The sequence below is a fragment of the Pseudorca crassidens genome, chromosome 13 (genome assembly GCF_039906515.1).
Source record: "Pseudorca crassidens isolate mPseCra1 chromosome 13, mPseCra1.hap1, whole genome shotgun sequence".
Taxonomy (NCBI): Eukaryota; Metazoa; Chordata; class Mammalia; order Artiodactyla; family Delphinidae; genus Pseudorca; species Pseudorca crassidens.
Window position 1 is genome coordinate 2,013,805 of NC_090308.1, and position 26,671 is coordinate 2,040,475.

General features: G+C 52.4%; 1 long non-coding RNA gene across 2 annotated transcripts in view; it reads left to right on the top strand.

Annotated features, from left to right (window-relative positions):
* Positions 1-23,647, top strand: part of LOC137204341 (uncharacterized) — a 31,677-nt gene extending 8,030 nt beyond the window's left edge. The window contains exons 3-4 of one of the 2 annotated variants that reach the window (XR_010933554.1): positions 19,378-21,258; positions 21,290-23,647. This is a non-coding gene — a long non-coding RNA (uncharacterized lncRNA). Of the gene's footprint in view, positions 1-1,812; positions 5,358-19,377; positions 21,259-21,289 lie in introns of those variants that run through there. The other variant, XR_010933553.1, reaches the window with a different exon arrangement.
* Positions 23,648-26,671: the final 3,024 nt, after the last annotated feature.

The following is a 26,671-nucleotide window of genomic DNA, read 5'->3' on the forward strand; positions in this document are numbered from 1 at the left end:
GGGTCTTTTGTGTTTCCATACAAATTGAGAAATTTTTTGTTCTGTGAAAGATACCATTGGTAGTTTGATAGGGGTTGCACTGAATCTGTAGATTGCTTTGAGTAGTATAGTCATTTTCATAGTGTTGATTCTTCCCATCCAAGAATATGGTATATGTCTCCATCTGTTTATATCATCTTTAATTTCTTTCATCAGTGTCTTATAGTTTTCTGCATATAGGTCTTTTGTCTCCTTAGATAGGTTTATTCCTAGGTATTTCGCTCTTTTTTTTTGCAATGGTAAATAGGAGTGCTTCCCTAATTTCTCTTTCAGATTTTTCATCATTAGTGTATAGGAATGCAAGAGATTTCTGTGCATTAATTTTGTATCCTGCTGCTTTACCAAATTCATTGATTAGCTCTAGTAGTTTTCTGGTAGCATCTTTAGGATTCTCTATGTATAGTATCATGTCATCTGCAAACAGTGACAGTTTTACTTCTTCCTTTCTGATTTGTATTCCTTTTATTTCTTTTTCTTCTCTGATTGCTGTGGCTAAAACTTCCAAAACTATGTTGAATAATAGTGGTGAGAGTGGGCAACCTTGTCTTGTTCCTGATCTTAGCAGAAATGGTTTCAGTGTTTCATCATTGAGAATGATGTTGCTGTGGGTTTGTCATATATGGCCTTTATTATGTTGAGGTAGGTTCCCTCTATGCCTACTTTCTGGAGGTTTTTTTTTTTTTTTATCATAAATGGGTGTTGAATTTTGTTGAAACTTTCTCTGCATCTATTGAGATGATCATATGGTTTTTATTCTTCAGTTTGTTAATATGGTCTATCACATTGATTTGCATATATTGAAGAATCCTTGTATCCCTGGGATAAACCCCACTTGATCATGGTGTATGATCCTTTTAATGTGCTGTTGGATTTTGTTTGCTAGTATTTTGTTGAGGATTTTTGCATCTATGTTCATCAGTGGTATTGGCCTGTAGTTTTTGTGGCATATTTCTCTGGTTTAGGTATCAGGGTGATGGTGGTCTTGTAGAATGAGTTTGGGAGTGTTCCTCCCTCTGCTATATTTTGGAAGAGTTTGAGAAGGATAGGTACTAGCTCTTCTCTAAATGTTTGATAGAATTCGCCTGTGAAGCCATCTGGTCCTGGGCTTTTGTTTGTTGGAAGATTTTTAATCACAGTTTCAATTTCAGTGCTTGTGATTGGTCTGTTTATATTTTCTATTTCTTCCTGGTTCAGTCTCAGAAGGTTGTGCTTCTCTAAGAATTTGCCCATTTCTTCCAGGTTGTCCATTTTGTTGGCATATGGTTGCTTGTAGTAATCTCTCATGATCCTTTGTATTTCTGCAGTGTCAGTTGTTACTCCTCCTTTTTCATTTCCAATTCTATTGATTTGAGTCTTCTCCCTTTTTTTCTTGATGAGTCTCGCTAATGCTTTATCAATTTTGTTTATCTTCTCAAAGAACCAGCTTTTAGTTTTATTGCTCTTTGCTATCATTTCATTCACTTCTTTTTCACTTATTTCTGATCTGATCTTTATGATTTATTTCCTTCTGCTAACTTTGTGGTTTTTTTGTTCTTCTTTCTCCTATTGCTTTAGGTGTAAGGTTGGGTTGTTTATTTGAGATGTTTGTTGTTTCTTGAGGTAGGATTGTATTGCTATAAATTTCCCTCTTAGAACTGCTTTTGCTGCATCCCATAGGTTTTGGGTCATTGTGTTTTCATTGTCATGATGATGTCTTCTTTTTTCCTTCTCTTATCTTCCCTTCCCTTCCCTTCCCTTCCCTTCTCTTCTCTCTCTTTCCCTCTTTTTTCCCAGTCCTCTCAGACCAGGCATCCATCACCCAGGTGGAGGCTGGAGAGCCAGGCTGGCTCCGCGGACATGTTCCCGTGGTCGGTCCTCCTCCAGGGGTGGTCAGGGACCCACAATACAGGAGGAGCTGGGCACTGACCTGGGCTGACTGGGCTGACCTTGGGCCAGGCTGGCTGCACTGGACCAGTCCCTGGGCTGTGGGGGCCACACTTCCCCTCAAAGGATAGGCTGGCCTCCCTGGATGCAGCGAAACCACTTTGAGGCCCAAGGAAGGGGCTTCCTGGGCCCAGTGGCCCGGTGGAGGGCTGGTCCTGGAGACCCCAGGGACCACTGACACCTTCCTTGTCTTTTTAACAAGAATTCCTCCTCCTTTGGCCAGGCCTGCACGGAGAGGTTGTGGGAGGTGGAGTGAGCTGAATCGGAATGCAGACAGAGAGCACTGACTTGGCCCCGTGTCTGGCACATGGTGGCACCGGACAAGCCCTCACGGGCACCACCCCACCTATTCCCTCAGGAGAGCCTTCCAGAAACTCTGGGAAACGCTGGCTGTCCAGTTCCTGAGTCGATGGCCTCCTAGCCACGTTGTTGGGTAACCTAGGAGTGGTCCAGAGTTTCTTTCCCCTTTAATCCTAAGGACACACTCTTTTAGAAAACAAAGCTCCTTTTGCATAAAAAAGTAGTCATTAACTAGTCCTAAGCTAACCTGTTAGGAGACTTCAAGGACTTGTTGGGAGAGAATGCCTTATTTGGAACAAACATATCAAGGGAGGGTTCTGATGTTCACACCCGATGTACCGTGGATGTGATTGAGTTTCATTCTTGCAGGAACGTGCCAGGTGAATTCCAACCCGTGCACATGTAATGCATTTGCCTAAAAGACAATCAGGCAGTTTCCAGGTGCCCAAAGCCTCCCTGGCACTCGGAATATGACGAAGAATGGGATGTGGTCCTGTCTTCAGGGCCCCTCCCTCCCAAACCCCATCAGACCCGCCCCCAGTCCCCGGGACTCTCAGCTCTGCTCCTCGAGTTCCTGTACCCTCCCCAGCACCCGCCCCACCAGAGCGGTCAGCCCTACACCTCACTGCTGTCCATGAGGGCAAGTCCTCAAGGGCATAAAGCAGATGTGCCGTTTGTGTATCTTTGAAAGACTTTTCATGTTAATAAACTCTCACATCAGGAAAATAAAGTTCTTGGGGTGGCCCCAGGTCCCAGCTTTTTAATGAGCCAATATTGTCACCACATCTGCTGCATGTGGTTGGGACTTGCTGTCCTGCTTCCCATTTAAGTTGCTGGACTTTTATAGACGTGTGTCTCATGTTCTCAATTAGCTCTAAGCTTTTAAAACTGGGACTGCACGATGTCACACTCCTCATTTTATCCCTCCCGCGCTGGTCATGAAGGAATGAATGAATGGGCTTGCGAGGGAATTCCTAGACCCCAGGGTATCTGCACAGTTTTCTCTGGATCAGAGTTTAGGAAATCAGGGTTATTGATGGTAATGGCTCCTCTCTCACTCATTTTTCCTTCACTAGTGTGCAGAACACTGGCTTTACGGTCAGACCGGCCTGGGTCTATATCCCAGCTCGGAGCCTTGTGAGCTGTGTCACCAGGTCAATTACTTGACTTCTCTGAAACCTGCTTTCCCCCCACCCCGCTTCCTCCTTCTGTCTCTCTCCCTTCCCGAGTTTTAGCACCAAAGTCAAGACTGACCCAGGACGGTTTGGAAGAGCTCCCTAAGCATGTCGGATAAACAGCCTGCCCGTGCCTGCACCCCTGCTCTCTCTGTCCCCATGGGATAGTAGGAAAAGTGGGGCTCTTCCCAGGCCACGGGGCAGGTGCCCAATGCTCTGGCATAATCTATTCTTGGAGCTGGGCCACAAAACAGGCCCAGGAGAAGGTGCAGACGGGATTATCCCACAAGGAAAGAAACATCCAGGTGAAGCTCAGTACGTGCTCCCAAGGGTGCCGGCCTGGGAAGGCGCAGCCTGGATAAAATACTGGTGCTTTGGGGCATCTGCTGGCTGTGCGGGGCTCCTGGGAGAGGGAGGTGGCCCTGGTGGGTGGGGTGGGGGGCAGCGGGTTAGGGAGCCTGGGTTGCCTCTGGGATATTCCTACAGCCACTCAGGCGACATCTTCTGGGGTGTAGAAAGGTTTTCAGGGGATCCCTGGCCACACACGCATCCTCAGTGACTGTCCAGATGCTTTAAGCTTTCGGCCAGTTTTGAATTGGGGCCTTCTGATTGCCGTGTTCTTGCTGGTTTGCTGAGGGGCTCACGGGTGATGTCCAGTGGCCCTGGCACCCGCCCGAGGCCAGTGACACAGCTCCGCCCATCCACAGTGTCTGAGAAAACGGGCTGCTCCGGCAGAGGCCAGCCCGGGAGTCCTCCCCAGCCCTTCCTTCCGGAGGCAAACAGCCGGGGTGACACTGACCTCGTCTGGCGCAGCCGCCGCCCTAGCGCGCAGCAGTGGTATCATCGCTCAGCCCCCCAGTGCTGTAGCGTTTTCCTTGTCCCCGCCGTGCAGGCACCTTGACAGGATAAGTTAGCAAAATGCCACGGCTCTCAGAGCGCGACAGTCCAACCACAGCTTCTGAGCCTGGCTTCACGGTCCTTAAAATAGAACCAGGTCCCCGTGGTCGCCGGGCTGTCGGCGCCGCCTCCTCAGAGATGATTATCTGAGAACCCGGCTGAGCTGAGCCACGCCGGCCACTCGTTCCAGACGGTGCCGGGCTCAGCAGAGCCCAGCAAGGCCACCCAGCAGACCCCGAAACACGCGTGTCCCCGAGCCTTCACCCCAGAACTGCCCATATGGCGGCGCCCAGACTGGTGAGCAAAGAACGTGGCACCGACTGTTCCCGAGGTCGTGTGGTTTCTTCTGTGGTTGTCGCTATGGCAACGGATAACTGATGAGAAAACAGTAGCGCCTCCCAGACATGCTTGCTGTAGAGCATTCATTGTAGAAGGTGTAAAAATGTACAAAGTGGAAAAGGTCACCCTAAAGCCCACCAGGTGGAGAAAACTATGACCCACACCTCCATGCTCTGGAGAGTTTTCTAAAAGTGTATTTAGAGCAAAATTGAGCAAAAATCTTAACACTGATCAGTATTTTCCTGACCAACTTTGTGTTCCTTTTTGCTTTGGCAGCTAGGAAACTCTTGATTAAATTTTCAGCCCAACTTCAGAAGTGGGGAAGAAGCTTACTTACATTTCTTTTGTTTGTTATTCTTCTCCCTGGTCTTCTTTTACTGGGTTACTTTTTTCTTTCCCTTCCCTCTGAGTTCTTTATTTATGTTTTAACTTTAATCTTATAATGTGCATTTTCTGTAAACGTCATGCAATAAAATAAAACAAAGTTTTGCTCAAACAAATTCGAGTGAACCAGGGAGAAGTGAAGGGAAGAAGCCACCCCGAGACTGTTTAACACCTTGAAATTCATTTCTATTTGCCATTCCTCTCCTCATGTCTTGAGTATTTATGGCAGACCCAGGACACTTGGGTCCACACAGTGAGGAGGGAGCTGCCATGGGAGCCCCGGAAGAGGTGTAGGCTCATCTTTGCGTGAGGGGTTGGGGGACACGGCCAGATGGGGGGAGAAGGGGCAGAGTATAGCTTGTCCTAGAAATCAGGAAGGAGGCCTGGAGGGGACAGATGTGATGGTGGAGAAAAGGCCCGTCCGAGGAGGTGACATCTGATCCACAAGATGAACTGTGAGAAGGAACTTTCTTGCTCTTCCAGAAGCTTCTGGAAGTTTCCTGAGGTCATCCTCAGGAGCTCGGAGAGTGTCTGAAGCTGTCAGGGCCACACCAGGAGTTCTGATGGCAGTGGTCCTGTGCCCCCAGGGAGGTGGGCAGAGAGGAGGCCGCCCAGTTACCTCAAGCACAGGCTGCCGGAGGGGACCACGGCAGCTCCAGGCCTCAGCCTGGTGCCCGGCCGTGTCCTGAGGACTGAGGTGGGCCACCTTCAGATGCTTCCCAGAGACCCAGGGAGCCTCCCCGCAGAACCCAGAGAACAGCCCGAAGGAGCCCAGTGCCCTGGGAGCTGCCCGCTGGGTGAGGGGCTGGGAGGGACGTTCACACGCTCTCCCTTCACCCTGGACGCCTGGGAGGAAGGAACCCAAAGAGTCACCCGGGGCGGAGGCCGGGGAGGGATGGGCAGCCACCAACCGTGTCACAGACTCGCTGCGGCCAGAGAGGCCTGGCCCGTCAGAGGCAGAGAGAAGGCCGCTGTCCTGCCAGAGGGCAGCACCCAGCCCTGCACCTCTGCCCTCTCGGTGACACCACCCTCCCTGGGCTCTGTCGCTGCCATGCCCATGCACGCACACCCTCACACTTACACACACACACACACACCCTCCTTCCCCCTGAGCCTGAGCTTTTTCTGGCAGGGGGTGGGTTCTCACAGGGTCACAGGCTCTTGTCTCCAAGGTGCCAATGATGGGACCCCAGGCAGCGTGAGGGCCGGAGCTTAGGGCCAGCCTCCACATGCCCAGCGTGGCCTATCCTGGTCTCACAGCAGCTGGGCTCAGGCCCTCACCATGACATGGGGGTCCCCTGAGCACAGACACAGCACGAACACGCCGTGGGCTCTAGCAGCAACAGAAAGAACCTTAGTGGGATTCCAGCTCTTTATGTTTCAGTATGAGTTTGTGTGCTCTGATTTTCTTGTGATTTTTAGTGTGTCATCCTTAAGGAGCATCGTGGGCTCTGTTTTTAAAACCTCACATTTCGGGCTTCCCTGGTGGCACAGTGGTTGGGAGTCCGCCTGCCGATGCAGGGGACACGGGTTTGTGCCTTGGTCCGGGAGGATCCCACATGCCGCGGAGCGGCTGGGCCTGTGAGCCATGGCCGCTGAGCCTGCGCGTCCAGAGCCTGTGCTCCGCAACAGGAGAGGCCACAACAGTGAGAGGCCTGCGTACCGCAAAAACAAAACAAAACAAAAAACCAAAACAAAACAAAACCCCTCACATTTCAAAAGCCACACCTGCTGCTAAAACCATCTATGTTCTTCTGGGTACCCGTAATGAGTAAAGACAAAATGGATTGAACTTATCAAATATTATTTATTAATATTTTCCAAGATAAGTGTTTCCCAAGTGTGGAATATATGACTGGTAATTTAGAAAATAACTTTAGGTAGTCCGTGTATGAATGCTTTTATCTTTTTCTAAAATTTCTTTCACTAAAGTACAGTTGATTTACAATGTTGTGTTAATTTCTGCCTGTGCAGCAAGTGACTCAGTCATACGTAGATATTCTTTTTCATACTCTTTTCCATTATGGTTTATCCCAGGATACTGAATATAGTTCCCTGTGCTCTACAGTAGGTCCTTGTTGTTTATCCATCCTATAGATAGTAGTTTGCATCTGCTGACCCCAAACTCCCAAACCATCCCTCACCCCTCCTCCTGACCCTTACCCCCGCCTAGGCAACCACAAGTCTGTTCTCTATGTCTGTGAGTCTGTTTCTGTTTTGTTGATAAGTTCATTTGTGTCGTATTTTAGATTCCACATATAAGTGATATCATATGGTGTTTGTCTTTCTCTGTCTGACTTACTTCACTTAGTATGATAATCTTTGGGCCCATCCATGTTGCTGCAAATGGCATGATTGCATTCTTTTTTATGGCTGAGTAGTGTTCCGTTGTATATATGGACCACACCTTCTTTATACTGAATGCTTTTATCTTAATGGTTATTTGTTTCAATGTGTACTAGGAAAAGAAAATACTGCAGACCCATGACCTGGTGGTTATTTTTGCTTAAGGAAAAGGCTATACTATGTTTTTAAGTTAAAAAGTGAATCAATTTAAGGAAAAATAAAAGGCAATGATGCTGCAAGTGGTAAGAAAATACAGCTAAAATTATGGGAAAAAATACAAAAGTTGGAGAACTGTACAGCATGAACAAAACATGTTCTCTAACTGAAGAGCTGATTTCTCACAGTGCACTTTTTTTTTTTTTATGGTTCTGTTTTTCATTCCTTTTTCCTGTCATGTCAACATAGCCCATGTAAATGGACTGTATTTTCTTTGCTATTGATGCTTTTGGTGTTTGGAAAATCACATATCCTATTTCAAATTATACTAGTGAGTATATTCAAGATTTCAAAGTAATTCTTTAATTTACACTTTTGAAACAGTGTACAAAGTGGGTTTTGTGTGTGCACGCGTCTGCATGTGTGTACGTACGTGCAGGAGAGAGGCCGTGAAGGACCCTTTATTCTCCTCCCTGCCCCCACACCCCTCTGCCCTCAACTTCTTGCCTTTTGTTCATTTAATCTGGGGTTTCTGTTCCTGATAGTTTTGTTGTTCATTTTCTATTTTGCAGGTTTTTTTTTTTGGAACTTGGTAGATTTAGAAGTTTTGCTTTTTTAAACTGGTCTCCGTGGTCTTGGCCAGTGTTTCCATGGATGACTTTCCCTTTCTTCAGCTCATTTTTGCTTCTTATCTCAGTGGCTGAAACATATTTTCAAGTAAATTTTTCCAGGAAGGTGTATTCTTTGTAAGTTCTTGTGGATTTGATATGATTCCTGTTGTTTTTAACTAAATAATCTTTTTGATGAGAGCACAAGAACATGATTTAAACATGCAAGCCTGTCTTTACGCAGGAATCCAAGCTGGACTGGCTTCAAGGTGTGAGGGTCACGTTCTCTCTTCCTACAGCTGGCACAGAGGGCTGCGTCCTAGAAATCTAAGATAATCTTAATTTGTATTTCCTTGCATGTGATTTTTTTTCCTCTTCTGGGTTCTCACTGTGTTTTGACTATTACCTTACCCCACTTTGGGGATATTTATAATGTTAAGTGAGAGGTACTGTATTGCTCTTCACAAATCCTTATTTACAGCTCCTAAACTCAATATCCAAGGAGACAAAATCATACACTTAATATTTTAACAGGCCTAAGAAATAACATTTCAATGTACCAAGAGTTCTTAAGAAAGACATTCTAAGCAAAAAACACCAGGGCTAAAGCAGCTGTCCATCGATTTCCTATCCATGGGGGACTCAGGGCCTGGAGTAAGAGCCCCGTTGTCAGGGTTCCCTCCACCGGGAAGGTTGCGGACGTTGGCAGTTCATCCCTGAAGCCCCATGAGGCTGTAGCACTCTTGCTTTTATGGTTCTAGGACTGTGGGTAAATGGGTTTTAGCCATGAAAGGAAATAGGTGGTCCTTCAGCTGCAAGAAACAGAAACTCTGACTCAAACTGGCTTCAAAGGAAGAAAGGAAATGTATTACCTCACACGTCAGGAAACGGGAAGCCCTGGGCGGGCGTGGGGTGTGGATGCCGTGACTCAGTGGCTCAGCCCGGCCATTGGTCATCTGCGGCTCTCCATCCGAAGGCCGGTTTTCCCCTGTCGTCAGACGCTGAGGGCTGCAGGCGCTGGGCTGCGTCTTCCACGCCAGTCCCAGGGAGAGGGCCCTGCCCCAGCGTGGGACTGGGAACCCTTCTCTGCACTCTGACGCACTGTTCTCCCTACAGGACCTAAACTGTGACCAGATGGGGTACCGGCTGTGTGCCCAGAGGCTCATCTCTGGTCCTGAGCCCTAGACCCCAGGGCTGCAGACCCCCGGCTGGACTGGCCCACTGCGCCCCCTGCGGCAGGAAGATGAGATTACATGGGGAGGGGATAGAAATGGGAACAGAATCGTAATTCTGCATCTACAAAAGAAAAACAGACTCACAGACACAGAGATCAGACTTGTGGTTGCCAAGGGGGAGGGGGTTGGGGAGGGATGGAATGGGAGTTTGGGGTCAGCAGATGCAAACTATTGTGTACAGGATGGATAAACCACAGGTCCTGCTGTGCGGTACAGAGAACTACATTCAGTATCCTGGGATAAACCATAATGGAAAAGAATATGGAAAAGAATACGCATGTGTGTGTAACTGAGTCACTTTGCTGTACAGCAGAAATTAACACAACATTGTAAATCAACTAGACTTCAATAAAATTTTTTAAACTGTGGTTCTTTCAGCGGGAGAAAGTGTCCCCTGTGGATGGAGTTGGGGGGGACAGATTGCTCACCCTCCTCCTGTGTTCTAATTGGTGGAGACGAGAAAAAACCCAATGGAGGCTGGAGAATCAGCTCCATGAACAGGGCGAGTGCCTCATAGCCCCAGAGAACGGGGCGCTTTGGTCAAGCGGGACTGGGGAATCTAGCTGGCACCCAGGTTGGGGGCCTCCTACGGTCTCCCCACCTCTAGACCTGGGGTCTGATGTAAAAGCGTGAGCTCTGCAGAGCTGGGCCCAGGTGGACCCACCTGGCCGCCCACCTGTGCCTGGACCACAGACCAGGGCACCCACGGCCCGAGGAGTGGATGGCAGGTCCGGGCCCCGAGCAGGAAGCGGGGAGCTCTTGAGGGGCAGAGACACATGGCCAGGAGACGTCCAGTGCCAGACCTGGCGTCTGTGCCGCTGGCTCCTGACCAACAGGCAGGTGCAGAACATCCCGGCCAGTGAGCGCCTCTGTAGGTGGGGACGGGACGGCACCCAGCCCGCCTCCGCCCCCTGGACCCAGCCACGTGGCCTTTCCTGGGGATGGTCAGTGCCAGTGCCCCGCTCCTCCCTTGGGCGAGAGCCCGCCTCCGAGGAGACCCCTGTGTCCTCCCTTTCCGACGCCCACTTCCCACTCTCCTGCTCTGTCTTCCGCCCTCCTTCCTCCCATGTGGGGCTCTTGCCCACTCACTCCCTTTCTGTGTCTCTCAGCTGCTGCCTGGAGTATCCAGCCACTTCTGACCTCAAACTCCGGCAGAGCTCTGATGCAGCAGGTGGTGACCGTCCCCCACGCACATCCCTGTCCAGCAGGGCAGGTATGTTTAGCAAGTCTGTGACCCTCCGCTGGACACAGCAGAGTCTCCAGTTGAGCACTCTCTCTCTGGAAATGGACGGCCTGGGTTCGGATTTCAGTCTTCCTCCCATGTGGACAGACTGGTCCCATGACCTTGGGAAGCCTCATCCCTGCCCTATGTCTCAGTTTCATCACCTGGAGAGGGGGATGTGGGCATTACCTTGTGTAATGTAGTACCATAGGCATTAAATTAAAGAGGGCTCCAAAGCTCGAGAGGCTGTAAACGTCCCACGTACACTGTAATCACTGTCCCTCCTTCAGTCCCTGTGGTGGGGCAGAGTCACTGGGGACCCACATCGAATCCCCTAGCAATGGCCGTGAGCATTGCAGATCCTGGGTGCCCATCACCCTGACCTGTTGGAAATTAGTGCTGTCTTTAACATCCTTACATGAAAAAGAAGAAAGAAAGAAAGAAAGAAAGAGAGAGAGAGAGAGAAAGAGAAAGGGAAAGGAAGGAAGGAAGGGAAAGAAAGAGAAAAAGAAAGAGAAAGAAAGAAAGAGGAAGAAAGAAAGAGTAAAGGAGAGGAAGAAAGAAAAATGAAAGAGAATGAAAGAAAAGGAAAGAAAGAGAAAGAAGGAAAGGAAGGAAGAAAGCAAGCTGGAAGAGGAACAAGAGGAAGCATCCCTGGAGCAGGGACAGGACCTTTCACACTCTGGGCCACAGCTCAGAACGGAGGCCCGTGGGCAGCCGTGACTGCGAGAACAGCAGGCAGCAATCTGGGGATGACGGCCCGACGGCCTGGCCTCAGACACTGATTTGGTCTAATCGTGTGAACAGTCTCCTGTCGTGCGTTCACTGCACCAACCTTTCTGGAGGACTCGATGGACGTGGTGTAAGGGTGGTGATGGCTGTGAAGATGTTATTTAAATCATCTCATTGGTTTTATTTATCAAGGTAAAAGTCGCTTTGTTCATAAATACTATGATAATTGAAATTAGCTTTGAAGTTCTGAGTGCTATTACAGGAGTAAAATTACCCTGTGGTGTACAATCAAAACAAATTCTTTCCCAACACAAAAGGAGCCCTTTGCCAAGTGCGTCTCTCACAGCCCACACCCCTCCTCCCTGCAAAAAGGCCATAGAAAAAAACCTTGGCACTGCTTAGAGGTGTAAGAGTAATACTCCTGAAAATTCTGGGTAGATAAGCGGATCAGATAAAGCCCGGGGTGTCAGGGTAAATCCTTTCTTATTACAAAGGACAAGAGCAATTTAAAAACTCATATAAAGATAACTTTACAGTAAAAAACCCTCTCTTTATAACTTTTTCCCCCTGTCTGTACAATAAATACAATCTAGTGAAAAAAACAATAGAGAAGTGGGAAAAGATTAGAAAATAAAAATTTCCACAACCACCGTCCTGCCCACATTCCATTCACAGAGCCACAGTCGGAGCCTGCAGATACCCTTCCTGTTTTGTTTCTCTGGGCCTGAACCGAAGCAAAGACAGCACATGAATTAATCGTCCTGAAACTGGATCCTGCTATACGTGTGACTCTGTTACCTTCTTTTCCTTAATAATATGTCTTGGGCATCTTTCCACGTCAGTGACTACAGATCTACGTTATCCTTCTGAACAGCTGCATCGTGCGGCTCCACCAGGATCTGTGAACCAAGCCGTGGTTGGTCCACGTTTGGGTTTCCCCCAACTTTTGCTATTTTATCCGTGTACACAGATCTTTGTGGATTTAGGTGAATGTTTCTGGGGGCACGTTCCTAGGAGTCCATGTGTCCTCTCCAAGCCCCCTTGGAGAATGCAGGAGCGGGCAGGGCTCCGTGGGGCTACACAGGAAACAAAGGGCTTAGTCTGGGTAGCAGCCTGTAGGGTTCTGTTCCCCGGGGCCCAAGAGGCTGGAGGGGGCCCGTACCAAAGAGGAGAGGGGAGGATGAACTCTGTCCTGCATAAGCACACGAAACGCGAGTTCACTGTGCAAGAAGACCCTGCGTATTCTAGACCCAGATTGTCCGTCTGCTCTCGTGGCTTTAGCCAATTTCTCAAAGTCTGGTACCGGGACCGTCTGGGACACGATTCCCCGGGTTGCAAGTCAGCTCTGCCACCGTAGATCCAGGTGGTTCCCATGAGAACACGGATCTGGGCTCTGCTGTCCATCTAACAGGTGAGTTTACTTTGTACGTTTGCTGCACTCCTCGCTCCTCGTGGATCTGGACTTCCTCCAGCCACAGCTTTTGTTTGTGCTTCTGTTTGCCGTGACCTGCCTTTTGCCTTTCTTTAGATTTAGTTTTTTACCCCTTATGGAAATGATCAGGTTTTCCGAAACGTCCCCCTTTTCCTTCGGACGCTAGAAGTTGTACGTCCTCCGTCTACCCTTCCTGTGCTGACTGTAAATGTCTCAGCAAGCCCGCTCCGCTTAACAAGACCTGAAATAACCGGTGCCCTGGTCTGAAGACCCCAGGAAGTAGGGCTGCCTGGGCTGCCACCTCCCTGGTACTGGTCTAGCTTCATACTGTTATTAACTGCCTAACGGTCATTACGGTTCGTGTTATTATGATGATGCATTTTACTGTCAGCGTTTATTTACACGTACCGTTGTTTTATATGCTTCTTGGCCCCATTCCTACCGAATCCCATTTTTGCTCTGGCTCTAATTTTCTTCTTACTGAATGAAGTTCTTCCACAGTCATTTCACGGGGGTCTGCAGGTGGATCTCTTTTGGTCTTTGTCTGGAAATACCTTCTCTCTCCCTGTTGAACAATAGTTTAGCTCAGTGTTTATCAGTCCAATTGCAGTTGAATTATTGTTTTTTGGTGGTAGTAGTATGTCTTTTTCCCTCTGGTTGCTTTAAAATTTTTCTCTTTGTCTTTGATGTTATTAGTTTTGCCTTGATATGCTGTGATATAACAACAAAAAAATGTACAGGCAGACCTCGGAGATACTGTGGGTTCAGTTCCAGACCACCATAGTAGAGTGAATATCAGGAAAAAATGAGTGGCATGAATTTTTTGGTTTCCCAGTGCCTATGAAAGTTATATTTACATTATGCTGTAGCAACTTCTGTCACTTCTCCTAAAACAGAATTCTTTTATGTTCTCCATCTTTCAGAAAATTCTGGTGCGTCTGGAGGCTCTAGTCAGCTGTGATCACCTTCTTGGCTCCGGCTCTGCAGACCCCACTGGTCCCACTGTTTCAAGAAAGACCAAGGGGGGCTTCCCTGGTGGCACAGTGGTTGAGAGTCCGCCTGCTGATTCAGGGGACGTAGGTTCGTGCCCCGGTCCGGGAAGATCCCACATGCCGCGGAGCGGCTGGGCCCGTGAGCCATGGCCGCTGAGCCTGCGCGTGCGGAGCCTGTGCTCTGCAATGGGAGAGGCCACAACAGTGAGAGGCCCGCGTACCACAAAAAAAAAAAAAAAAAAAAAAAAGAAAGAAAGACCAAGGGAAGGGAGGGAAGAGAACGAATAAATATTTTTCAAGAAAATAAGAAGGAGAGGAAGGGAAGAGGGAGAGAAAAGTGTAAGTTTTTTGTTCTCATCCAGGGTTCACTGGATTACACAGATGTTTAAGGAAGTTTTCCCCGGGCTTTGATCCCCGAGGTTGTATATGAGATGCAGCCGCTCTGCTGCCTGTGCATACAGGTGACACCTGGGCAGGGTGTGTAATGAGGGCAGGTCTCCTCCTTTCTCTGCGCACGACGTCCCTCCGCCTTCACGCACCTGTCGTTACTGAGGATAAGTCTGAGGCCGGTTGCTTTTTGTCTGTAGATACTCTGTCTCTGACGCCCAGGTGTCCGTTATGTTTAAGATTCTTTTCTTGCCTCATATCCTTATTCACCTGTCTTGTGAATAGCCAAGTTGTCCTCGGTCCTCCCGCTCTCCCTCTCCTTCTCCCCTCCCCCTCTTTTCCTGATAAGGACCTTCTATAGGTTCCTTGCCGGATGCTCCCCCTATCATCATCTTGGAACAGGGAAGCTCTATTCTGGCCTCTACTTTCTTCCCAAGAATCTTGTTGCTGATTCTCTATCACTGGCTTCTGTCTACCTGGACCATATTTGAATTATTCCCTTAAATCATGGCCCAAGGGCTGTATATTAAGAACTTGTAAGCTGCGTTTGAAGTCAGCTCTTTGGGGATTTGTTGCCATGGGGAGCTGAGTTCTGGTGATCAAGAGGCTTCTGTCAGACCTCCTGGGTCCTCTGTCACGGAGAGGGGGAGGTGGTGTGCATGGGGGGTGTGTATTAGGGGGTGTGCATCACGGGAGGTGTACGCTGAGAGCTCTCCTGAGGTTCCCTCGTTGGCGGAGGTCTAGGTTGTCTGAGGCCCCACTGCTCACAGCTCTTTGTTGAGTTCGTCGTATTTAGTGTTTCTGCTTAGCTCACTGTGAGCCCCTGAGAATGCACGAGCCGATCGTTGCTTCACCGCCTTTCAAGGATCAGGGCAGCAGTATTTCAAGAAAGACCTTATTGATTGAAGGTAGACCGTTTGGGGACCTGACGTTGGAAGGCCGTTTGTTCCAAGGATATAATGCAGCTGAGAAGACACACATGCAAACTCAGCCAGTAAGAGAGACAGTAAGTAGACCCGGATAGAGTCCCCGCTCTGTGTCAAAGGCTCGCAATTAGAATAGTTCCGCGTTAGTTTCTTAATGAGGATAAGAATATGAATTAATCTTATCGAGCTGATTCCAGACCGAGTGTACAGTGCGGTATTTTAAATTTGACCTGTGGCCTTGGTGATGTTGACAGCAAACTTGATGTAAGAAAATGAAGATGCTCTGACCTGATGCTTTATTTAAACAAGAACCCGGCTTGGTGCACACGGCGGTTTCCATGGCATATCATGACGCTGCAAAGCAGAAAGTCTGTTTCGGGTCTTTAAATCTATTCCTAGGTGTGCAGACGTGTACTCTGTTGCAGCGGGAGGTCCCGGAGCATGAGCTTGAAGGAAGAGCAGGCATCAGAGAGGGTGGGGAGCCCATCCTGCCTCCGAGCAGACAGGTGAATCCACAAGTGTGGGTGGTGACGGGGTGAGGGCTCCAAGGCTCATCTCACTTTCTGTCCGCCGAGCAAAGTGTTCAAAGAGTCCATTTAAACTCTGAACAAAATATCACCTTCAGAAGCTCAGGAAGTGATTGCGTACTTAAAGCTTGGTATTCGCCATTGATCCAGGAAATCTGGTCGGTGGTTAAGTGATCACTGAAAACTAGGTTTGCACAAATGTCCTCATCTGGTGCCTGAAACTCCCAGTGCCTGATACTGACTTTTCCTGTTTTCTGACCCGTGTGGTCAGCAGCTGGGGCCCCGTGAGTGCACACGGAGCGGGTGGGGGGGCTCTCAGGTGAAGGTTCGGCCTCCCCCTCAGGGCCTTGTTGGACAGTGCTGGCTCTTGGGTGTCCCCCAGGGACCACGCGGCCAGGAGAGCCTGGACTTCATTTCTGAGCACATCGCTGGGCCGCTCAGAAGGCAACGCCCCTCCTGCCGTGACCGCAGACGCTCTCCTCTTAAGTACAGATGGAGCCGTGGCTCCCCCGACCCCAGGAACTGTAGGCCAGCCCTCGGGATTTGGCCTGGACGTCGTCTCTGCCCACCTGCTGCGCAGCGCTGAGCGGTGTGGCCTGGGAGCGGTGCTGGCTCCCTGGAGCCGCGTGGCAGCAGGACGTGATGCGGCCGCCTCGCCTGTAAACCGTCACAGGTGTGGGTGTGCAGAGCAGGTCGCTGTCCTTTGCACGGAGATGCACAGGCGTCCACATCAGCACCACGGACGCACCCAGTCCGGGGAGAACCTCATCGTCTCTGACCCAGAGACCTTCAGGGCTGGCAGGGCTGCGGCCGTCCTCGGGGGACAGAGGGGATCAGAGGGGCTGCTGAGCCAGAGACGAGACGGCCTTCAATGGGTGATCTGCGCTGTGATTCCCGGCTCTGATTAAGGGAGGTCTCAGAATCAGAGCCTGAATGGAGGGGAAGTAGCTCGACCAAACGCTGCGATGACTTAACGGGAAAGGGCTGCCTGAGCAGCCTGGCCCGTTGACTGCAAGCCTTGTGGATGGGACAGTGGAAGCAGTCTGACTTTTCCATAAATCCCACTGTCTGTGTGCTATTCCTCTGGGGGAGCTGCACGACAAAGATCTCTCAGCAAAGGCTGCAGGAGTGGCGGAATGAGGGCATGGCTGGGACGGAGCCCCAGTTTCCACCCTGAGCCACCGCCGTGCACGGTGCCTGGAGAGGGGCCGAGCGTCATCTGCAGGGCATCTGGAGCCAGTGCAGCTGGACGGGCAACGTGGCGCCCTGGCCAGGGTGACGCCCCATCTTGCCAGTAGGAGAGGAGTCTCTCACGGCAGCCACCCTCCGGGCAGGGGCCCAGGGGAGGACACCCGTCCTCACCTGATAGCAGGGTTTGCTCTGCGAACGTCACCACATGGGGACCACCTCCACCACCACGTACCTAAGTGAGTTCACAGCTCAGACATGCCATGGACCCTCAGATGGGAACACACGTGTCTTTCCAGGGACACCAGGGCGCGCAGGTGAGGGGATGGGTTCCACCCGTGGCAGAAGAGGGAGGGTGGGCGTGGACCCCGGCAGAGCGGGGCTTCGTGGCTCTTTCCCCTGGGTAGCCCGAGTCCTGAGCGGAGCTGCCCTCAGGGTCTCTCCATGCACCCACCTCCTGCCGTGTATGCGTGCGAGATTCAGTGCAGAACAGACCACCCCCGTGACGCCACAGGGAGGGGAGTCCAGGCGAGAGCCCACGCTCCTGTAGGTTGACGGCAGGAACGCCTGGAGGTGCTGTCCCAGACCCTTCGGCACCCCTGTGACACCGTTTCATTCCCAGGTCCCTTTCCACGTTGCTGACCCGGTTTCTGAAAACCGTCTGGACGCCTCGAGAGCCGATCCGGCCTCCTTCTGTCCTTTTTCCTGGATCCTCTCTCGTCATGGAACCTGCGCTCTCGTCTGAAGGTTCAGGGTCCTGGATCGCAGGCCGCCAGAGACCCCTGCCTTCCCAGTGAATCCCCCGCAGTGCTGGCGGGTTTTGCAGACACCAAGCTAGACCCTGAGCAATGCGACCCTCCCTGCTGTGGGCACCAACCCCGCTGGTTCTGCCGCGTCCTGGCGTCTGCCCCACTTACCAGGACGGAAACCTGCTTCCCACGTAATCATGAAACCCACAGCTCGGGCCACTGAAAAGGAGGTGATTTCAATGAAAGCCCGGCAACCTGGAGCCACACGCCTGCAACGAGGAAGGACGTCTCAGGCATCTTTGACTCCTCTTCCTTTGGGGATAGGAGGCAAGAGGCTTAGAACGCAGGCTCCCGGCCTTTCTCTGCCCTCGTTCTGGGGAAAAAGGGCGGCCCTTCCTCCAGATCCCACGTGCACGCCACATACACACACACCTAGGTGTACACACATTCATGTACATGCACACACGTGAATACACACATGCACACACACATGCACACCCACCCACATATACGTACACACAAACGCACATTCACACTTGCACACTTGAATACAAACCCTCACATGTTCACATACACTCACACCTACACACAAACACGCACTCTCACACACACCTATACTCACATACACACACTCACGCACCATCACACCAGTCACTTCCCAGCTCAGTAAGTGAAACGTTTCCTGCTTTTGACCATGAATGCAGGGAAGCCGTGTGGAGGGGCCGTCCTTCTCCGCATCACATCTAACTGTGCGCTGCCCGGGCCACAGGGCGCAGGGGTGCAGGGACGGAGGGGTGGGGTGACCAGGCACCTGTGTCCTTCCTGGTCCCTGCTGGGTCGGCGGCTGGCAGGGCCTCGCCCACCTCCCGTGTGCCTCCCCTTCCCGCCTGACTTCGAGCTGACCCAGCGGCAAGGAAGGGGCGGCCAGCGGCCCTGCTCGATCACACACGTTTGCTTATTTACCCCGTGCTGGCCGCCGCCTGTGGGACACGGTTTCTGCCGTCAGCGGGCGAGGCGCTTCCCAGGAGACAGGACCTGAGGAACCTGTGGTGACTGTGGGAGCTGCCTCCCACCCCAGTCTGGAGGGACGCTCCACCTCTGATGCGTTAACGCGTCGGATGAAGGGGAGGAGGTCCCCTTGTTTCCAGGCCTCCTGGGCACCCACTTCTTTCCTACCTTGGTCCCTGCGAGGAGGGAGTGAGGAAGGAACCGGGTCAGGACAGCGAGCCCTGTGGGACCACATTTAGAGGGTGACTGAAAAAGCCCCGAAACCAAGGCGTAAAGTTTAGGGAGATAGAAGCCGAGACAACGTCTCCTCCGGAAGCTTGAGATCCAGTTTAGGAGATAAGAAATAAAACACTGAAAAGTCAAAGAAGAGAGACAGCTCTCAGAACCACAACGGGGCCGCGGCCCATGCAGGCCGTCCGGGGTGACGGGCGACTGACCGATGCGCAGGGCCGGTAGCGGCCACGGCAGCCGGGCAGGTAGAGCCCACGCGGTCGCCCTGCCACCCCTGCAGCCAGCACTGGGGCTGAGCCGCAGCGGTGGATGCGGAGGGGCTGGGAGAGGCGTGGGGCCTGGCCGCGTGCAGACCGGTGGGACTGAACCGTGGTGGCCCCTGTGGTCTCCTTGAGGTGACTGAGGACTCACCCCGCAGTCCTGGTCGTTCACACTGTTTCCCCTTCTCTCTGGCAAGCGTCTCGGAGAGCAGGTCCCGTTCACTGAAATCAGAGGCTGCGGTGGGTCCATTGCTCACCCCACCCAGCGTGAGGGAAAGGGTTCATTTCTTCTCTCTAAGACTTTCAAATACTGTTTTTCAGGTGTTTCCACTCCTGGGTGTGGGGTTAACTTCCATCAGAAACTGCTGAACCTCCTAGATGCGTTCCTGAGAAGCCAGAACACGGCATGAATTCACAGACACAAGCGTGCATCTCGCTGACGGCTGTATTGCAGTGACGGCGTGCGGCGGCCCGCAGAAGGGGCAGCTATTGGGGTTCGGATGTGGAGCTGGAGGTTCGCTTCAATGCACACGCCTTGAGTGTAGGACTGTCTTTTATCTGCCCTAAAAACGGATCTTTTCTCAGGAAGGGATGTGCTGGGTGGTGGTAGGACTTATGTTGGTGGAAAACCCAAACAGAACAGGACGCTGAGCCGGCCGGCTCATCAGGGCCCCGGTCTCTGGCCTCGCCTCCTGCCTGCTCTGTCTCCTGTTTTCCCACATGTTCAGCACAGCAGTCACTGTCCCTCTTCTCCCTTCAGTAGGCGCCGCCACGAGTTCTTCGTTGTCAACCGTGAATTCTTAAACTGCATCAGAGACTGGGGACCAAATTTACATTTCCCACTAAGTCAGTTAGTGAAGGCGGACACCACCAACACGGAATGACAAATGTGGACTCGTGTGTATTTCATGTTGGGCAGAACCCTTTCGTGGTGTCGCTTTGGTATAGCCAGGAGGAGCTGTCACAGGAAGTTTTTCTCGGAGATGGAGACCGAGTGAGGGCTGAGGGCCAGAGGCCGTGGGAACCGCAGGGACAGGCGTCTGCCCACAATGGTGACAGACTTCTGCCCTGAGGGAGGACGTAGGACCAGGCACTGAAGAAACATTCACAGGAGAGTCTTCTGAGATGGGAAAACCCACACGCCTCCTGTGGTGGACCTTGACCTCCCGGCCAAACAAGAAACAAGGCTCTCTTGTCCTCAAGTCCTGAGAAGTGGCTGGGAGAACACGTTCCGACTGTGAGTGTGGTGCCGAGAAAGACAAATCCTTGCTGGTTTTATTGCAGCGAAAAGACAGGAGCCCTAGGGTCTGGTCATCGTTGGTGGAACCTACGGCCAGCCAGCGAGCCGTACCCCTGAGTTCATGCCCACCTGGGGCAACTCCACCCCGACAAATGCTCCCTGGGACAGCGAACTTGTCATCAAAGGACTTTTTGGATGATCAGTATTTTGTTAATCGAACATATATTTATGATAAAACGAAAATACTAAGAACTTCGTCCCGACTTTTGAAGGACTTGGCAGATTCTGACCAAGTTTGTTTTGAATGAGGAAGGTCATCGCGTATCTCACATCTGTGCATCACCTGGTCATCTAGTAACCGATGAGGCTGGGAAATTAAAGTGTTTTCTCTTTAACCCGGGAGCTGACCGCACAGCACACGGGGAGGCGACTTACTTCCCCTTTATCTGAGCTGTTCATGGGCACCTGGGCCGCTCCCCGAGTCCCCAGGAGCCCCCCTAGGGCTGGATGGGGCCTCCCCATGCAGGCTCCCCTGAAGCCTCCAGGGAGAACCACCTGGACCGCGGAGACCTCCGCGAGGGCGCAGGTGGCGCTGCCCCATGGCTGCAGCTGAAGCAGGGCTCTGCCAGGTGCCCCTGGCGTGGTGGCTTGCTCTGTTTCTTGCTGAACTGGTTCCATACTGAGGCCTCCCTGTGTCTTCCAGCCTCTGGTCAGCTCTTTCCCTTGGAAACCCAGTTATGGGACCTGAGCTTCATCTTTTGTGTTGTGGGAAACCTAGTCCCCTTCCAAGTATTTCTGAGATTTCTGTGTTTGGAGGGGGGAAGGGGCAAATGGGGGCTCAAGTTCATCCAGATGCTTCCCGGACCAGCCAGCAGGCTCCCCTGTCAAGGGTGACGTTGCTCTGTGTGCTCTCCCCGCAACGCGTCCCTAACACGGAGCTCGGTCCACAGAGCTGCCCCGAGGTGAGGGGTGAAGCCGCCCCAGCGCCCCGAGGTGAGGTGTGAAGCCGCCCTGAGGTGAGGCGTGAAGCCGCCGGCACAGGGCAGGGAACAGCTTCCAACTGCCGACTTAGCATCACTTCACGCCCCCGCCCCCTGCCCCCCATTTCTGCCACAGGAGTTGCTCTGCCTTTTCCCCTGGAGTCCACCCCCCTCCACGCCTGTGCCACCGCCCGGTCCTCCTTCTGGGCTGTGGCTCCGTCTCCCCTGAAGTCGCCGGGGGCTCAGCCTGCGTCTCCCCCGGAGCAGGCTGGTTTGTGTCTCTCGGAGCCCTTCCTGGATGGGCCTGACCCTATTTTCTCATGACCCAGAACTGCTACCCAGCAAAGGGGCCACGTTCCCCAGCTGCGCCACCAGGAGCCCGAGACCAGCTGGATGTCCCTGTCGTGTTTCCTTCAGACGGTCCCCTCACCCTCAGGCTCTCTCCCCAGCTCTCAGCTCTGGAACAAGCCCCGGAGTCACGAGTTCTTTTCCTGCCGTCTCCGTGACGCAAGCTCAGTGGCCGTGACGTCCAGTGGGCAGCAGTGTCCAGGCCACGTGGGCACTGCCGGTCACCCTCTGATGTGGTCTCACCTGGGGCCAACCTGGCAGGGACAGCAAGTCCTTCAGCAGTCAGGGTCCTGACCTGGTTAATCACACCAGGACCTCACGGCTGGGCAATTACCATCGGTGCAGATGCTCTGGGGCCGGGAGGAGACTAACCCAGGCCACCAAGTGTCCTCCAGGCTCTCGGGACCCAGCGTAGACTGGCTTGTCCCTCTCCTGAGCAACACGGGGCTCTCTTAAATGGCCCCCCAGAATCCGGATTGTCCTGGTGGAGCTTCTCATTCCGCGAGTTTGGCCCAAATCACTCACATCGGGTCCCAGTCCACGAATTCTGATTTCTGGAGACTGGTTCCTGCTTCTGCCTGGGGACCACCTGCTTCTGTAACTGACACCGTCTCCGGACAGAAGCCTGCAGGGCTCACGCTGAGGCCTTGTTGACCTCCCTGGGCTCCTACGGGACCTGGCAACACCTCTGGAAATGTGGCTCTGGGGTCTACGTGTGCTGAGACCCAGTGTCGGACAAGGCGGGGGAGCTGGGCTGCCCGTGCACCCCTGGCTGGGGGCGAGTCTCCCCCATTTGGAGGATGTGCCCCTAGAAGAGAGGCGAGGAGGGACCCCAACTGCCGGCAGCGTTGGCAGGCTCCACCCCCCTCCTGCCGAAGGTGCCAGACACAGCAGACGGCTCCCTGATATGGTGTCTGCTCTCCCTGGACAGACAGGAGGTGTTCAGGTCACCAAGAATGATTTCTGGGTTATTCAGTCAGCGCCCCTGGTGCTGGTATAACCGAGGGGCCACTTACAGGAAAGATTTACCGCCTGGGTCTACCCTAAGCAAACGGCGTGCGGCAAAAAAAGAGTCTGAGCTGGCAGAATGGCCCCCCGAGACTCTGGGTGCCTCGAAATCCTCCCCCAGCGCTTTCCAGTCCCTGCTTGATGGAAGAATAAAGGGTTTGCAGCAGACGTTGAGGCTCGCTTCCCTGGGTCCCGGCAGGAGGCGACTGTTTAGGTCTGAGCGTGTGTCACGCCATGGGGGCGGGAATTCATTTCTGAACACTCTCTGCTTGTCTACAGACCCCAGACCACAAAACCCTCAGACCTTTTGAACAGTCTCTTCTCTGTGATTCTTAAAAGGGAGATAATTAAAGACTGATGTGGAGGGTTCGTCTGTAGGAAAATATTCAGTAGTCCCCTCAGCTACCTATGCTTTTCCAGTTGCTAACGTTAATCCCCATCCTTCTGCATCCACTGGCTCTCAGAAAGGTCCAGGCTGCTCGCCAAGGGGGGTGATGGCATCATCGTCCTCAGACACCTCCCTGCCTCGTTTCAAAACATATTCAGTCATTTGTTCAACGTAATCCACGGCATCTGAGTTCACAGCAGCCTCAGAACATGGGTTGTTCTGAATCTCCCCAAATACTGATACAAAGAAGCGCCAGCCATAGGACTTTCGCAGGAAACAGGAAGCCCCGGGCGCCTCACTCTGGGGGAAATTCCTGCAGTCGTGTGAGCCAGATGAACCCCCAGCATCCTCTTCAGTTTTGAGTCCCGAGCCGCCGGGGAGGGGCACGCCCCGCATCTTCTGTTTTGTTGATGCTCCAGCAGAAGTATCTGTCTCCCAGGTGGTGTGGATTCCAAGCCACTTTTGGACCCTGTGCGATTTGCAACCCTTCGTGGGCCACAACCCACAGGAAGGCGATACCTGTGCAGCCTCCGTCTGCCTGGGCCCGAGCGCCGGGGTAGGGGGGCGGCTGAGGGGAGCCCAGGAGGGCGGTACCAGCACCACCTATTCCGAGGGCGCTTTGATTCATATGCTAAGGAGCATCGAGTTGGCTTTAATTAGTGTGAGAGAAAGAGGTGCAGCTGCCTCGGGCGCCACAGCCTGAATAGCTGTTTAAAAATAATCCTGCAGGGAAACTGCAGCCTGGGCTGGGCCTCAGTCCCGGGAAAGCCGGGCGGGGCCTGGGCCGGGGAGCTGCGGCGTGCGGGGCTCGGGGCTCCACCCGGAAAGGCAGGGGTGGGCTGGCCCTGGCGGGCTCCTGGTGCCGAGGCTCTCCCCAGGGAGGCGGCAGCAGAGCCGCCGGGCGCTGGTGGGAAGCGCAAAGGTCTGGCTAGTGTGCTGGGCTCCCTCCACACCCGGCAGCCTCGGGGGGAGCTCAGGGGGCCTGTGCAGGTGGGAAGCTCCACCTCCCGCCGCGGGCACGGCTTGGGGCCTTGCTGTAGCCGTCTGTTCCCGCATTTACCCAGCTTAAATACTTGGAAAAATTCTCTAAGTGTACTGAGCCACATTCCTATCAAGGTGACAGATGACATCTAAATGCTACGTGAGAGTACCGTTTCCATTAGAGGGGGATGTGGTAGGTACGTGGCTTCATTTCCCTCTTGCGTTTGCTCAGGCGGACTCCAGCACGGCCAGTCCTGCTGTCCCTCTTAACAGCTCGTCACAGAATCTTGGGAGCAGGGTGCTTATTTACATGCAAGAATCGGGGCTGCACTAAAACAGGCCCGGACACAGAGTCAGCAGGGAACCATAGCGGATATGTCTGGATGTGTGTGCCGGAAGCAGGTAGGCAGGTGTGTGACTGCCTCCGGGCTGCAGAGCTGGGGAGGGGATGCGGTCCGTGGGACTCCAGCTGCAGGGCTGCCTGGGGCTCGTTTGCATCCGTTCCGGCAAAGCGGCAGCTTCTGAATCCACAGCCCCTGACATGGGGGAAGCTTCGCGTCTCCCTTGGTGCTGGGGCAGCTCTTGTTTGCTCTGAAGGAGGAGGGTCGGTTGTGAATAAGCCGGCCCGTGGGGAGGGGAACACAAATCAACGCTTGCCATCTGCCTCGACGAGGATTAAATCATGAGCCGCTGCAGCTGCTGCCCTTCAACACCCCCGAAAGGAGCTCAGGGTGGAGAGCAGGGACGAGGCGCTCTGTGCTCTGGGAAAAGCTGGCAGAACAGGCCTTCGGGTAGTTAGATATTTTCAGGAGAAGATTTGGAGCCCAATTCTTGCATCTCCCGGTATCTAGAAAAGCAGTAAAATCATGAGCGGTGACGTCTGCTCCTCGTGACCGGCAGCCGGCCTCTGCCGCCACGTGTGCCTGACGCACGTGCCCCCTTCTCCAAAACCGTACATAGCACTGACCTTCCCCCGGCCTCTTTGCAGCAGTTCCTCAGAGCTATCTGAGATGCTGTCTCCCGGGCCATAGTCCGTGTTTTGCCCCAAATAAAACTTAACTCATGACTCTCACATTGTGCATTTTCTTTCAGTTGACAAGAGTGTCACTTGGCCGCTAGGGTTCCTGGATTTTGTTCCACGCCAGCCTCGCTTCTCCGGAAGGGATAAGCTGACCGGGGTTTCCCAGGACTGGCCTGGGCTTGGGGAGGCGGGTCTGGCTTTGTCTAGGGCCACAGCGCCATGTTCTAGGTAGCGTCCTTTCTGTGGACAGAGCAGTCAGAAGTTGAGTCATCGTAAAGCTGTAACGGGGTGATAGCTCCACGGCACAGTGTGTGCAATGAGAAGATGTGGGACAGAGGTCCTTAAATAGCACCTTGTTCATATAACACCCCCCCATTCACACACAAGGTCCCCAAGTTAGGGGCCATCAAGTCCTCAGTAGCAGCAGCGGCAGGATTAGACCCCAGGTTCCCTCCCAGACCTGCAGCTGCTCGTTCTGCATGTTTCTAGTGAGATCAAGTGGTGAAAACGAGGCAAAGCTTATAATCATCGCGGAAGCTGAAGCGTCAGGGACTCATGTGCGCAGACGATAGCCCAAGACTGCTGATTAGTGGGTTGAAATCAACGCGGCCCGTCCAGTGTACAGTGAGCGCTTCCTACGGACAATGCAGGTGCTGCAGACGCGTTCCTCCCGTCAGGGTCGGGACACAGGCCACAGTGCGTCCTGGCAGCAACGATCTACAACGGTTATATGTGCTCTGACGACGCAAGTGGGGTGATGTGCAGGGGACACCGGCTCAGCCTGCAGCTGAGGGGTCAGAATCCCCTGGGAGGTCTGTGAACGCCCCCATTCCTGGTTAATCTGTATATCCTGGGAGTGGGCCCTGAGCAACGGTGTGTCTTATTGATGATCCCTGGGTGGTTCCACCGTGTAGCCCAGTTGCTCTGGAGACATGTCATTGGATAGAACCCTCTACCATCCTGTTCATAACTAACTCACTGCATTTCTCATCTGTGCGATGCAATGTCATGAGATAGAAAACACAGCCCTGACCTAATACTCATTTTTCAGGGAAAAAACATGACTCATGTTGTATGTGAGATGCACCTCAGAAACATTACAATATGAAAATGCACATGTAAGAATCAAGGAAGTATGATATTTGGATAGAAATTAATAACATAAGCTTTCCAAGTTTAGGTATATCTTCAAGGCAGAGTTAATACTTGAATGACAAACCAAGATTCCACATAAGCTGAATGGCTGGAACCAGGGGCTGATACCAACCAGAGGAAAGAAAGAGGGAAACGAGCAGACAAGCTCAGAGGATAAAATGCACCAAACACGATACAGTGAAGAAGCAGATCCCAGCTGACGGAAATTCTGAGTAATTTTGTGCTGAAATATAATAGCTAATATTGTGTCAACAAACACTTACACAAGTGTTATATAGGTGTGTGTATGTGTACTAAAAATATGTCACACACTTGCTCACACTCACACACACACACACCACAGAATGCACTGAATGCTCCTGAAGGAGAAAAATCAGACTTGGAGAAACTGAGTCATTACCTAAAGATCACACGGTGGGCTTCGGACTCAGACAACCTGACTCCACAGCCTGCCCTGGAGTTCTGAGAAAATACTGCTTCATACTAATGGAAAA